We start from the raw sequence: 15,501 nt of genomic DNA, 5'->3' as shown, positions 1-15,501 counted from the left end.
ACATTGACAGGGAGGTTAAATCAACCTTACTCAGAGGTGAGTAAACAGAAGAGGCTAGGAGTTACCCAGCTGGCTCTAGATCACAAGACGTAACGGCAAATGTGTTGGCAGCGAGTGTGACAAGCCTTGACCTTACCCTTCCTCAGATAGGTCATATACCCTCAGCCGGTAGGCAGGAGGCTTGTTTGCACATTACTTCCAAAGAAAGCACCCGTGAAAAGGTTCCTTTCACTCCACCTCATTTATTTGTAGGCGTATTAAAAGCAAACGAATCACTCCATTCATTCCTCTCGGAATAAGACTGCTGATGCTGCTATTTCAGGAAGGGGTTCATTACCTTAAACCACAGATAATTGTGGCTGATCCAGTGCAAACTGAGAATTGCTCTCTTATTAATTTTCACAGAGAGAAAACTTTGACTGTTATTATTTTGAGAAGCATTTCAGCAGCAAAGATTAAGGCTTGGCTGAAATGCATTTCCCTTAGGAAATTAGTAGCGTACTAACCTCTTCAAAGTAACAGTGGTGCAAGTTCCTGTCTTGACTCTGGCAAACAAAGACATGTAACCTTTACATTAGCATTCCTATTGTTTAGCACTGAGTTGAATGTCTTGGATGCTTTACTCTGGCTTTGTGTCAACTTTGGTGAAGAGAATCAACATCACCACCGCGGCTGAAGATAAGAAGAAACATCATATAATTCACTTGAAGGAAAGGGGTGACCTAGCTTCCGGCAAATTTGATTTACGCTAATTCATTAAGATTTAAGTAACAATGAGTTATCAGCGTCATGTAATACTCTGGATGTGATCTGGACAATAATCATGACGCCTGCTTTGTCAGTTGGGGTGGTGCATTTGATCCTTGCAGCGGTTTGTATCTCAGAGATAGATAATTGTGTGGGAGTGGTTTTACGCCATAGAAGCATATTTGCTCTTTCTGAGGGACTGAAACTCCTCCCAAATAATTTTGCTTGTAGTACATGAGGAAACTCATTTTAGTTTGTCCTCTGTGGGGTAATTCCCTGGTCTCAGTATCAGAAGCAAATGACTGTTAAACACACTAGCCAAAAGCTAGCTTTAAAGTAGGGAAAGAGAGCGGAGGGAGAGGAAGACCAACAATCGAGTGAGGCAGTGATGGACTGAGTTGGCAAGCAAAGGCCGTGGAGTGATGTGAATAGGAGGGAACCTCATAATCAACAAAACTGGACTGGCTGGGCTAAAAGGGGCCCACCGCAAATGTATGCGCATGAATAAGCTTTTGTGCAGAATGCTCTTATATGCTTTTGGGGAAATCAGCATAGGGGTTTCCACTCTGAAGTGCCTGTGCACTAATGTGTAGAACATGAGGGCTAACAGAAGGAATTAGAGGTCTGTGTGCAGCTGCAGGGCTACAATCTCATTGGGATCGCACAGGGATTTGGTGGGATAGATCACACAACTGGAGTGCTGTGATAGAAGGATACAGGCTCCTTAGGAAGGACAGGCTAGGAAGGTGAGGAGGGAGAATTGCACTTCATGTAAGACAGCAGCAGGAATGCATGGAGCTCTGCCTTGCGATGGACGATGAGCCAGCTGAGAGCTTCTGGGTTAGGATTAGTAGGCAGACCAACATCGGTGATGTTGCTGAGGGTGTGTGCTACAGAATGCTTGATTAGGAAAAAGTAGGAGAGGAGGTCTTCTTCAGAAAACTGGAAGAAGACTCACTTTCTCAGGTCCTAGGGGGGCTTTAATCACCTGGATATCTGATGGAGGGACAACACAGCAGAGCATAAGCAATCCAGGACATTTTCTGAGCGCATTGATATAACTCGGGTGATCACAGAACTGATGAGGAGAGGCACTACGCTGGACCTCCTGCTTACAAACAAGAAGGTACTGGATGGGGATGTAAAAGCTGGGGACATCATTAGGTGTGACAATGAGATGATGGGGTTCAGGATCCTAAATAGAGAGAACAAAGCAAGAAATGAGATCATATCTCTGCTCTGTCTTCAGGAAAGCAGACTTTGGCCTATTCAGAGTGCTGCTTGGAAGAATCCCATGGGATATGGCCCTGGAGAGAAAAGCACTCCAGGAGATGTCATTACTTTTTAAGGATCACCTCCTTCAGGCTCAAGAATGGTCCATCTCAAGGTGCAGGAAATAAAGTTGGCAGGAAGCCTGCCTGGATGAACAAGGAGGTCCTAATTAAACTCAGACATTAAAAGGAAGTGTACAAGAGGTGGAAGCAGGGATAGGTGATCCAGGAGGAATATTGAGACAATGTCCAAGCTTGCAGGGATGAGATTCGAAAAGCCAAAGCTCATCCAGAGTTGAATCTTGCAAGGGATATGAAGGGCTACGAGAAAGGCTTCTACAGGTATATCAGCAGCAAAGGGGAAGGCTAAGGAAATTGGGGGTCTGCTGTTAAATGGAGCAGGGGACTTGCTGGAAGTGGACACAGAAAAGGCAGAGATACTGAATGCATTCTTCACCTCAGTCTTTACTGGAAAGACCGGCTTTCAGGAATCCTAGGCCCCTGAGAGCAGATGGAAAGTCTGAAGGAATGACAACTTATCGTTAGTGGAAGAGGATAAGGTTAGGGAACATTTAAACAAACCAGGCATAAACAAGTCCATTAGACCTGACAGGATGCAGCCATGAGTACTGCCTGATTGCATTTCAAGATCACTCTCAGTTATCTTTGAGAGGTCATGGTAACGGGGAGAGTTTCTTGAGGACTGGAAGAAAGCAAATGTCACCCCTGTCTTCAAGAAGGGCAAGAAGGAGGTTCCAGGGAACTGCAGACCAGCCAGCCTCATCTCAGTCCCTGGGAAAATGATGGAGAAACTAGTCCTGGATACCATTTCCATATAGGAAGATTATTGGAGGTAGTCAGAACTGTACACTTCAGGGCAGTCCAAAATGGAAAGTTGCTGCACCATCTAGTCAACTGCTTTGTTGCAAAGGTGGCTAGGAATTCAGTGAATCACTTCATTTCAATTCAATCTGTTGTCTAATATCGGTCGACTGTCTTTTCTATGCAGACCACAGAATACTTGAAGTTGGAAGAGACCTCTGGAGATCATCTGCTCCAATCCCCCGATCAAGCTAGAGCAGATTGCACAAGACCATGTGCAGTGGGGCTTTGAATATCTCCAAGAATGGAGGCTCGCTCTGATCAACCTGTTGCCATGCTTGACCACCCTCACCATAAAAAAGTGTTTTCTTATGTTCAGACAGAATTTCCTGCTGTGCCCGTTGCCTCTTGTCCCGTCACTGGCCACCACTGCGAAGAGTCTGGCCTCATCCTCTTGACACCTTGACATGGGAGCATCAGACATTTGAAAACATTGATTAGATCTCCCCAGATCCTTCTCTTCTCCAGGCTAAACTGTTGCAGCTTTCTCAGCTTCTCTTCATATGAGAGATGCTCCAGTTGTTTAATCATCTTTGTGGCCCTTTCCTGGAATCACTCCAGCAGGTGCTTGTCTCTTGTGTACTGGGGGAGCCCAGAACTCAACACAATACTCTGTTGTGGCCTCACCAGGGTTGAGTAGAAGGGAAGTATCACCTCCCTTGACCAGCTAGCAACACTGTCTCTAATGCAGCCCAAGCTACCACTGGCCTTTGCTGTAAGGGTGCATTATTGGCTCATGTTTGGCTTGTTGTCCATCAGAATCCCTAGATCCTTCTCTGAAAAGCTTACGTCCAGCTGGCTGGCTCCCAGCCTTTAGTGCTGTAAGGAACGATGCACCAAATGACTTTTTCTGAGGGATTTCTTGACCACTCAGGGAATAAATGACTTCAGCGCATTTGGTATGTATACAGGCACAGCCAGCTGCTTCAGTGTTAAAACTATAAGACAACCCTGAGTGTCTTGTTATAGTTGAGATTCCTTAGCTCTTTCCACATGGTAAAGACGAAGGCCAAGGGAATTGAACAGCAGCCCACAGCTCCCTAAGGGTGGTTAAAGGATGACAGGGTCAAAGTCTTCTTGGCAATGTCAGATGATACAACAAGGGTCAATAAGCACAAGGTGCAGCTTGGGCTTTCACGTTAGACACAGAGACAATATTGCTGTCCAGGAAGGTGTTTCGGCCCTGGGAAAGGCCTTTCTTGTTGTCCTTGACATCTCTTGGCAGATTTAATTCCAAATGGGCCTTAGCCTTCCTTGTCGCATCCCTACACACTCTGACAATGGCCCTGTATTCCTCCCAAGTGGCCTGTCCCCTTTCCCACATTCTGTACACTTCCTTCTTCTCTTGGAGTTTTGCCAGGAGTTCCTTGCTCATCCACGCAGCTCTCCTTTGCCAAATTTCTTACTTGGAGGAGTGCACCCGTCTAGAGCCTGGAGGAGGTGATGCTTGAATATTAACCAGCTTTCTTGGACCCCTCTTCCTTCTAGGGCCCTACCCCAGGAGATTACCCTAAGTAGGTCCCTCAAGAGGCCAAAGTTAGCTCTCCTGAAATCCAGGGTTGTGATCCTACTTGTTGCACTGCTCCCTCCTCGTAGGAGCCTGAACTCCACCCTCTCATGGTCACTGCCGCCAAGGCTGCCCCCAACCTTCATGTCTCCAACCAGGCCTTCTTTGTTAGTACAAGGTGCAGCAGCATACCTCTCCTCGTTGGCGTCTCCACCACCTGGGTCAAGAAGTTATCCTCAATGCTCTGCAGGAACATCCTCAAATAATGACCTCTGCCCTTCAGTCCAGCTCAATATCAGAATCCTTGGCTTAGATTCAGTAGGACCAGAGGAAATATTCACCAATAAACTTCAGTGAGTAATTCCCACTGGATCTTGAGAGTGCTGTGAATTCCTTTGTTTTATGGGCTGTGGAGTCAGTTGTTCAGCAATGGCATAACAAATGTCTTTTGCCTATGTCTCTTCTTGCATGAAGGCTCAGCCACTTTGGAGCTCATTGCCATTGGGCCAGGCAGTGAAGTTGATACCTGGGGACATCCTTGTGGGACAGAACAGGGTGCAGTGAGCAGAAGGCATCTTCTTAGGTGGTAACTATGGAAAATAGTGTGGAAAATACGCCCAACGGTACGCTTGTTGCAAAGGCAGATAAACACTCATTATGAGTAGGTGGAAAAGTCCTGTTGTGGAAGATGCACTGCAGTTTTCCCCAACACCATCACACTCTCCATCATCCCTTTTATCACAGCATTCACCCTTCAGGAGACACTGCTCATGTATGGTAGGCGTATGCATCTGAGCTGATGTAGCCCTTCATTTCTGCATAAAAAAATTACTACTCCTCTCATAAAAAGTGAATTTCATTAAGCAGCTCTGCTCTGCCAAGCAGATTGGTTTGTAAACTGAAAAAAGCAATTTTTAGTGAAATCTCAGTGAACTCATAATTCCCCAATCCCCACTGCCCCCTCCCATTCAGACTGCAGTGCCAGACAGAGCTGCACAGACAAGACAAAAGCCACTTGTTTGTCCTTGGCATGTAAGATGAGAGGCTGCTGGAAGCAAATCAGACATACTATTTCACTGGTTGTTTCTCCATATGCCCCACCACAGGCAGGTTATCAGATCTTCCCAGCTAAGGTGCAAGATGATGGTAGATGTTTCTGCAGGAACAGAAAAAAATATATCCAGAAGTAGGACTTCATTGGCTTGTGTACAATGTGGCCTGTCTTGGGAAGAGGCAGCTGGGGGTGGAGTGGTAGGTTCAAGCTCTCTGTGAATCCTCCTCTGTAGGAAGGACAAAGTGTACTGGAGTGCAGAGGGTCTGCTGTCAAAGTAATATGGATCTCTGTCTAGGAAAGCTGGGTGTTCTGTGCTCCACAAGTAGGAGATCGTTAAACAGTTAATCAAGATATTCTGAGCATGGTCAAACTCAGATGGCACATTCAGGCCCACATCCCTGTAGGAGGATGATTCCCTAGACTAGCTAAGGCAGGCCTGGTCACTGCTTTAAACGCTCTACCAATCTTGCACAGGCTAAGGAACCAATCAGTCAAACACATGTCCAATGCACAATGTCCAATAAACTGTGCCTTCAGATAGTTAAAATAATAATTTCGCATTAACCCTGATGATCACTGGACGGCTCAGAGAAAGGCAATGAACGCATGTGGGGGAAGGGGACAGCCTGCATAGGAAAGCAGGGTGTGAGGTCTTGGCAAAGTGTCTAGGGAAAGGTGTCTGCACCTTTGGGTTCTTGCTGGTGTCTTCAGTGCCAGAAGGATTTGATTTGGAAAGATGAAAGTGCATTTTCATTATTTTGCAAACAAAGAAAAGATAAATAAAGCAGAGCATGTAAATAAAATCATCATTGCCAAGGTTGTGGACTGACAGTGGGCATTTGCAGTATGGCACTGCAGGTAACTTACGGCTGAAGAGATCTTTAACACTCCTTGCTGCAAGATGCATGTTTTCTCTTCCCTGCAGAAATCTGATAAACACATTTATTTTTGCAAATTCATAGTGGAAGCACAAATCAGGAATCTTTAGCACCAAACTCTTTTAAAAGTTAAAGAAAAATCTCCTGTCTTCTCCATGTGGGCTGTTATACTCTTTTAGGTGAAATGTGCTTTATCCAGTGCAGCACTTGTCTGCATGCAATCAAATAAGAAATAATAACTGTAGCATGCCTGTAAGCTGACCTTGTCTGTGCTGTGGCCTACATTTTGACAAAAAGTGCTGAAAGCTAATTCTTGACAGATATAGCTCCTGAAAATGATGTGCTTGATTTAAAATGTGAACCCCATGAGCTGATGGTGACCTTTAATCCTTCCTGAATTTAGCCTTTTTTTTAAGGAAAGACTAAGTCCACTTGCAAAGCACTTAGTTCATTTCAGCTGAGCTTGGACACTGAGGTATATGTTAGCTTCAGAACAGCAGGTTTTCTATGAAAGCTGAGAAATACACCTTTTATCATGCAGTACACCAGGTCCCTGACATGCTTTCTGTCAAGAGTTGGGTTTTTTTGGACTGTGGCATAGTAATGTTACTTCCCTAAAATGGAACACAGAAGGCTGTTCTGGAGCAAAGAAACAGGAGGCAGGGTTGCATTGCCAATACAAACAATGTAAATATAATCCCAGATTGAGTTCAATATTTAAATAATGGTACTGGCTTTGGTTTATTGCCCTCAATCTCACAGACTGTCAGCACTGGAAATGAAAGTTGTTCTATTCTAGGAGACAGGGAACAGATCAGGGCAGGGAAGCAAGGAGCTTCCATTCCATCCTCTGAAAGAACTGTTCTTGAAACAGGAACTCTGGCAAAGAGTTCTTCTGATCTGTGAAGGGACCATGCTAAATGGCTAGACAATTACAAGTACTGTTCTGATTAAAGGTGACGGGTGAGTTCTACAGCTTCAAGGTCTTTTATCTGGCCTTAAAGATGTGGGAGGTGTCAAAGCAATTTTGAAGGAACAAACAGTTAAAGATAGTCTTATATGGCACTGAGAATATATGTGAGGGAATTCCAGAGATCGGTTGTGCTGAAACAAGCCAGCTGCCTTGTTTTGATAATCTTGGTTTCTCTTTGGAAGGAGGGCTTACTGCCTTAAAAATAAGAAGAAGAACTGGGGTTATAGAAACAAGCTGAGATTCAATAGTACAATGTGCAGGTCACAAGGACCAGCAGATCTTGGCTTGTCAGTGTAGAAAAATCAAAGCCTTGCAGTCAGGGAGAAGTCTGGCTTCTGTCCACATATATGGTCTCATTATGAGGACAAGCTTTGAGCCTTGACAAGTGTTAATCTGCCCAAATGAGCTGACATGAAAATGCACCTGCTTGGTCATGAAAATGCATTCACCTAATACAGGTTGCTCCTTTTATACAAGTCAGGAACACAATGTATTCAAACCATGGCTAATACAGAGAAAGGGGAACGTCTGTGGCAACCTTTCAGGCATATTTCACTGCAGATTCTGGGCTCAGAAAATTCAATGTGTTTTTTTCCTTATTATTTTTTTTTTAAGAGCCAAAAGCCCATGGAGAGTGCTTCACGTAGCCAAGAACAGCCAAACTGCATTGAAATAAAGATCTTGGCAGCATAGCAACCTGTCCCTTCCAGGGAGCAGTTTTATCTGACTGGAAGAGTACATGATATTTCTCAAATATACACAGCCTTCAGTGATTTGCAGCTCAAGGGCTGCCTGGTCCAGAGGTAGCATCTTTGCTTTTGAGAGTCCTTGGCACCGTTTTCTTTGAGTTTATTCAGTTGGTTTTTGAATCCATGTAAGCTTTAGCACATACAATTAAAAGTTCCAGACCTTTCCTGAAAGTTCTTATCTGAACTTGTTTCTTTGCTCTTTGGAGGAGCAGAATAGACCCCCATCAGTCTGTTCTGCAAGATGAAAGTCTCTAACCTATTCTCTAGTCTGGATTTGTTGGGGGGCTACTTGGAAATCTGGATGGAGAAAACAGAGTATCTTTAGAAAAGATAGAGTATATCCCTGCTTTCCAGAATGGAGATTTCTGAGCTGCAAAGGAGATCTTCAGCAAAGTGAAGTCTGCCCCAAAAGAAGGAATAGCATTTTAAAATACAGGAAACTCCAAACTAGTTGCTACAGGCAGAATAGAAGGAGGGGGCTGGTGCAGATCTCCTGCTTCATTTTTCCTTAGAGGAGCACCACTTAGAGGAGCACCTTAGAGGAGATTCAGAAAAGATTCTGTGCAGCTTTTTCCCTTCCTGGCCTCATTGACCTCGAGCATCAGTCCAGATGAATACTGAAAAAAATCTGTGCTGCAGACAGTGGACACTCTGGATTTAATTACCAGATACCTTTGGAGAGCCATGCAGAAGTACTTGCTACTAACTAGCTTTTGGCCAGCTCTAAAGCAGATGCCTGGAAGTCTAGTGAGAGTAAGGAGCAGATAATGATCTCCACATCACAAAACATAGTTGTTGGCTAAAAGAATGCACTAAGCAGTGCTATTGCAAAGCTAGTTGGAAGTGCTGTCTTCCAGTGGCTGATCCATCTATCACAACAGAAATCCCTAGTCATAGATTGCGAAGGCATGTGTATTCTGCAAAGTCAGATTGTAGGGCATGTGTATTCTGTGGAGTTTGCACTACGTCTGCGGTATATCGTCTATGTACATTAACTGCTACTTGGATTTATCACTGTGAAACTAACACTGTGTTATAGAAGATTATGTGTAGGGATTCTCCAGGGCTCTCTTTCACCTCCCTCTCTTGTGAAGATATTTGTTTATCCCTTCTCAGGGTCTTCACTCCATGGCTTTAGAGCAAAATAGAGATAGTGCTAGGCTCTGCTTCAGCAAGTTGGAGACTAGGGCCTGCTCCACCCCTCTGGAGCCATTAAGCCCCCCACCCCAGTCTACCCCCTAGCAGGGCAGACTGCTAGGGCTGTCTACCCTGCCCCAACACCTGTGTCCTGAATCACTGGCCAGAGAAGGGGAGGGCTGATTTTTTCTTCCCCTGGAGCAAAGGGCCTGCATTGGCTCTGAATGAGATGTGGAGATGGAGGCTGGTGCACAGCAAAGCCAAGCTGGGCTGCATGAACCTGAAATGTGAATATGTGACCCTTCAGGAGTATTAGTGTCTAATTATTTTGGTTTTGTTCAGCATCATGCCTCTTACTACAGAAGGTCCCGGGTCTTGCTACCTCAAGAGCACTATCCCCATGGCCTCCCAGGCAAGCCCATTGATATTAGATGTGCCCGGTGTTCTCCTGTAGGTCTCTTGTTACACCATACAACAATCTACACTCACATCTGCCACGTTCCTGGCACCAGAGAAATCAGAGCAAGGCAGTAAATTAATATCCTCACTGCCAGGAAAGTCTTGGCAATAGTCTGCCATTCTCTCTTGGCTACTAAGGCAGAGCAGGCTGGCATTAGCCACTTCACTTCTCTCCTGTACTCCAGGAACCCAAACCTTGAGCTGGCCCTCCTTTGGCCACAAAGGGATGGCTTACTTTGCCTCTCCTAGCCAGTGAAATTGTAGCGTTTGGGCTGGCTAGCAGCTTTCTCCAGCTTGAACTCCACCTTTCCCCAGTTCCATCAGGTTTGTTGGCCTTTTGAAGTAGCTAAGACTTCAGTAGCCCTGAATAACAGTAAAGTACTTTAGTCTAATTACTCTGGACAGTGGCATGCTGGAGACATTCTCTTTTCCTAAAAACACCAGAGTTCTTACTTCCCTTCATTATCTAAAAGTAACCAAACTGTATAACTCAAAATTCAAGATACAGTTGCATTTATCCATTTGGTCCTGACCATGTCATTTCTCAGCGCCAGATGGCTCTTGTGGCTGATCCTATGCCATGTCTGAAAGAACCATTATTTGAGTTTCTCTGTAGCAAATCAGGCTGGGTGATCAGGATGTCCAAACAGTAGTAGTAACACCAAACAGTGCATGTTCTCACATTTTTAAAGTAGCTACTGAATGTGTTCTTGCAGAACAGCTGCTCAGCTTCTCAGTAGCTGTGAGGAGGGAGGGGCTGCAATGTATAACTCAGCACGTGGCACATTCTCTTTTCTGCAGATTACACAGTCCTTAGGTTTAGGAATACTCATGCAATGGAAATCAGTGTCATGGCTATATCTGCACATTAGAAGGAGATCAACCCAGATTACTAATATGCCGTCTAGCTAATTGTGAACAAATGTAATTGGTGTAGCTCTAATGAAGATATGATACAGATAGGGCAGGCCATCAGCTAGAGACTCCCTAGCCACAGGAAAGATCTGCTCTGGAAAGGAACCAGATACTTAAGGAGAGGACCAAAAGCTTTTGATCTGCCATGAAGAAACCTCTCTAGATTAAGGAAAAAAGGAGATTCCAAATGGCTTTGCCGGACTCTTCTGAGTCATCTACTGTCTTTACTGTTTTGAAGTCAAATGCCCTGTGTATTAAGTGCTGTGTTCCCTTAGCGATCCAAAGAGCAAAAAACCAAAGCAGTTGTCCACCAGCCTTTAATCTGATATTAGTATGTGGTGCTGGAAGCACAGGACTATCCTCCTGCAGAGACACCTTTCTACAGAGAGCCTGAACATAAGGCAGTGGAACTCCATACTGCAATAACATGTAGGGGATAACTCAGTCTCCCTTCCTGGTGCTGTGGTAACCCAGTTCACCTGCACAAAGAAGCCATCTACTCACATCAGATCCCAGCTTATTCAGTGAACATGATGAATCTTTCCTCAGAAATGGTAAAGTGCATTCAACATATGCCAAGGTATTTAATTTTTTTCTTTAATAAGACTGAAACTGAGCAATCTATTTTCAGTCTATTATTCTTCTTTCCTCAGCCAGCAGCAAACAGAATGGAAAAGAAAACAATTTGCATTTCATGTGCGTTGTTTGCTGTGGGATTATTAAAACCCATTTTGAAAACCAAGTACAGGAAAGCCTTAGCTACAGGTGCCTGCTCCTTTTGAGTCCATTTCACACCCCCTGCCTGTGTACATAGGCAGGAGCCGCCCTTGCATGACCAATTGTCTAAACACTTCCACTTTGGGTAGCATGCTGCTGAAGTTTAAGTGCATGTAACCAGCTTGCAGAGCCTGTTTGCCGACTGATAGATCAGAAGATTAAGAATTAATAAGGAAGAAAGAATTCTGGATTAGAGAGGGGAAAATTCCAGTGTAGCAACTGCTCTAATATGAATAAGTATACTGCTCCTGAGAAAAGTACTCAGGAGTTCAGAGGCTTTCATTTGCTGCAGTTCCCCTTTGAGATCATTCTTTCAATCCAGAAATGAAATTTCTTCTTTATGAATAACTGTATGGAAGGGACGATCTGAATACAAGTGAGAGGGACTCATAGCTTTCTCTGACCTATCAATAATCAATGAAATGTGAAAGTGCTCCATTGAAATTATACTGACTGTTTTTACAGCAAGGGCTGAAGGCAGAGGATTAGGGCCTTTTCCCTCGGTACTATGTTTTTTTCCCTCTTACCCTGATCTCTGCCACACACAGGATCTCCAGGATTGGGCTGTTGAGCAGCTCTATAAATTTCCAGTGCCCAGCTTAAGGCACAATTAAAAACTAGTCTGTAGGTAAGTGAAGTGTTTCAGCTAATCTGAATTTTTCTATCAGTCTATGTCTTTAGGGTAGAGCAGTCATTTATGTTTTAATGATAACCTAGATGCCAGACTCACATACTAATTTGGATGCAGAGGATAATCCAGATGCTGGACCATGGGCCTGACTGTCACAGCCCCTAAAGGAGAATTAAAATCACGCAGTGTGCATAAAAGAGTTCATACTGTGAGCTCTGGACCAGAGTGGGAGTAAGGTGTGCCGTTTGGCTTTGATATCTATCCAAACAGTAAGTGACAAGACATTCTCCAGCCAGTACTCAAGGAGAAGGAGTAGATCAAAAACTTATAAAAACTCTGCTCTCTATGCAGATGTATTGTCGTTAGCAAGCTATCTGTCTGCTACTTTGATGTCTGAGTTCCTGTTCAGGACAGTCTCCCACGCAAAATTTTAAAAGACAAGACTTTGTGTTAAGGGAAATGGCTTGATCTTCCAGCACACTGAGCACTTCCAACTGCCTGTGAGGAAAATGAGTCATGCTTTACATTTATGAATAATGACAATGGCCTGGATATTATGGCCCCTCTGTCTTAAGAAAGCACCTTTATACTGAAGCCATCAGAAACCTGTCCATACTGACCATATATCTGGGAATCCCTCCAGACAGAATGGAGATACAGTTCCAACAGCATGTGCTTATTACTAAGGGCAGAATTCAAGCCCATCTGATTCCTAAACGTCAGTTTGGTGGGCAAGAGTAAAGCAATGTGTGGCTGAACTATGTATGTCACGTATATAAAGTATATTGACCATCAGTTCTGCAAGCCGCCCTTGGACTTTAAAGCTGATCATTATCGTCTTATGAACCTCTACCGATAACCAATGTCTTACAGGCCAGGCTGCTACGTGACACCTGTATTAACCCTATTAGCTGTTATATAGATGATGCGTCTTCTTCATTCATAAAGGCCTAAATTCCAGGCACTGGAGATTTCCAAGTGTCCTTACAGGCAAAATTTGGGTTCTATAACCTTTAGCTCTGAACAGAGCGTGGGAGATGGGGAGATCCCACCTCAGATTGGGAGTACAGGGGATTTTGCAGGCTGGTTAGTTAGAATAATGCATTTATTTTCAAACTCAGGATATTTGCATGGAAACTATTAAGACATGGCTATGAAGTGCTGTGTAGTTCCATTCAAATGGGTTACTTTTTGAGCAGTGATGCAGCAAGGAGGAAGGGAAGGCAGTCATATACATTTCAGTGCACATTAGGAACAAATAGGCTGCCACAGGTTCCTGCAGTTACACCTATAGGTCACAAAATTTTGTGATCAGGCAGTCCAACTGCTTGCTTAGACCAGATGCCTCCCCCCATCATTCAGGCAGCTGGTGGTTGTAAAGTCAAAAGTATTTTCAGGACGAGTCCAAACCCTGTGTTAGTACTTTAATTATGCCTGCGTTGTTTTTGTGGGTATCAGCTGGACCAACTTACTTTAAATGAACATAAAATCATCTCTTCCTTAATCTGTATCTATTGGTAGAGTCACGCAGATTCACAAAGCAAATGACTGGGGTTGATCTGAAGAGGGCAACAGAGTGATAACGAGAACATACAATGTTCTGCAGCTGCATTTGTCAAGGGAAACCTTTCCTGGACTACAAATTTTGAAATCTGATAGATAGTAGCATGTCATAAATTCAGCAGCAGTGGGACCAGAAATGCTGTCATATGGGAACTCAGCAGTCACTTTGCATAATGATTTTCAGAGCTGGATTCATTTTGATTACCTATAACATAACGAAGCGTGCTTCTCTGTCAGAAGACCTGTGACAGAGGGAAGGAGAGAGTTAGCTGCCAGAGAGAAGGAGTTTTGCCTTTTATGCTGACAAAGGGGCAACAAATTTGCTTCAAGCTCCCCTCTAAACTGGAACAAAGCTGGTCATAACAAGCCACACTAACTTAGAATCAGCCAAATGCAAACAGGTTCTATCAAATAAACTTTCCCAGTGCTAGAATCGGGGAAGCTCAACCATGTATGGGCACCACATATGGTAAATATATTGCCAAGTCACTCAGGTAAAATAACACATGGGTACCTCAGTCATACCAGTAAACACACATTAGCTTATTGGTCCCTTTTCTTAGACTGCTACTGCTTTCTTCCTAGACGTTTAAAATTGAATCAGTTAAAGCACTAAAATTGAATCAGTTAAAGCTAGTGCTAACAGCAAAGAATGCTGGTAAGTCTAAGTAAGACCTGCGAGTCCTGGTGGACAACAAGTTAAGCATGAGGCAGCAATGTGCCCTTGTGGCCAAGAAGGCCAATGGTCTCCTGGGGTGCATTAGGCAGAGTGTTGCCAGCAGGTGGAGGGAGGTGATCCTGCCCCTCTCCTCAGCCCTGGGGAGGCCTCACCTGGAGTGCAGTGTCCAATTCTGGGCTCCCCAGGACAAGAGAGACATGGTGCTACTGGAGAGAGTCCAGCGGAGGCCTACAAAGATGATCAGGGGACTGGAGCGTCTCTGCTGTGAAGAAAGGCTGAGAGAGCTGGGCCTGTTCAGCCTGGAGAAGAGAAGACTGAGAGGCCATCTCATCAACGTGTACAAGTATCCGAAGGGGGAGCGTCGAGAGGATGAGGCCAGCCTCTTCTCCGTGGTGCCCAGCAACAGGACAAGGGGCACCGGGCAGAAACTGAACCACCGGCAGTTCCACCTGAACCTGAGGAAAAACTTCTTGACTGTGAGGGTGACAGAGCATTGGAACAGGTTGCCCAGAGAGGTCGTGGAGTCTCCTTCGCTGGAGATGTTCAAAACCCGCCTGGATGTGATCCTGGGCAATATGCTCTAGAGGACGCTGCTTGAGCAGGGGGGTTGGACTAGATGATCTCCAGAGGTCCCTTCCAACCTAAACGATTCTGTGATTCTGTGATTCTGTAATATTAAGCTCTGTCACCCCCAATATGTTTTATTGCGTCAGTGTAAAATATAATATGTCACTTCATAAAGAAGTTACAAAAGAGTGATGAATGAATTGGTTTACATACTAAAGGGTCTCCCCTTAAGGCCCCTCCTAGCACAGAGGTGCTAGGAACCTCTGTGTTGGTCCAGAATTGAGGCCCACGCTACACAGCTCTCAAAACAGCTCTCTGTGGTGTGGAAAACAGCCAGGATACCTTCTTTTGTTCGGAGGAAAGGAGGAGCCTGAGACGAAATCCACTGCAGGGTTAGGAATGATACTTTATGGATACACTCATAGCTGCATTTCTTTACAGACTTCATTAAGTGACGAGAAGCCTGGATTAAGCAACTGAATATCTTCAACTAATGAATCTGCTGGTCAGGTATGCCAGGCTATATTAAAGTATATTCGCTAAAAGATCTGCCTGAAACCTGACTAAATTCAAAACTCCTCAGGAAGCGAAAGGATAAGTTAAAATGCAGTGGGCTAGGCTCTTAGCCGATGGGAATTAACACAATCCTTTGATCCCATTCTCTTCCTAAATATATTCATGTTGCCTCCTTATCTACTTTACTGCTAACACA

The sequence above is a fragment of the Struthio camelus genome, chromosome Z, assembly GCF_040807025.1.
Source record: "Struthio camelus isolate bStrCam1 chromosome Z, bStrCam1.hap1, whole genome shotgun sequence".
Classification (NCBI taxonomy): Eukaryota; Metazoa; Chordata; class Aves; order Struthioniformes; family Struthionidae; genus Struthio; species Struthio camelus.
Note: the sequence above shows the minus strand (reverse complement) of the source record.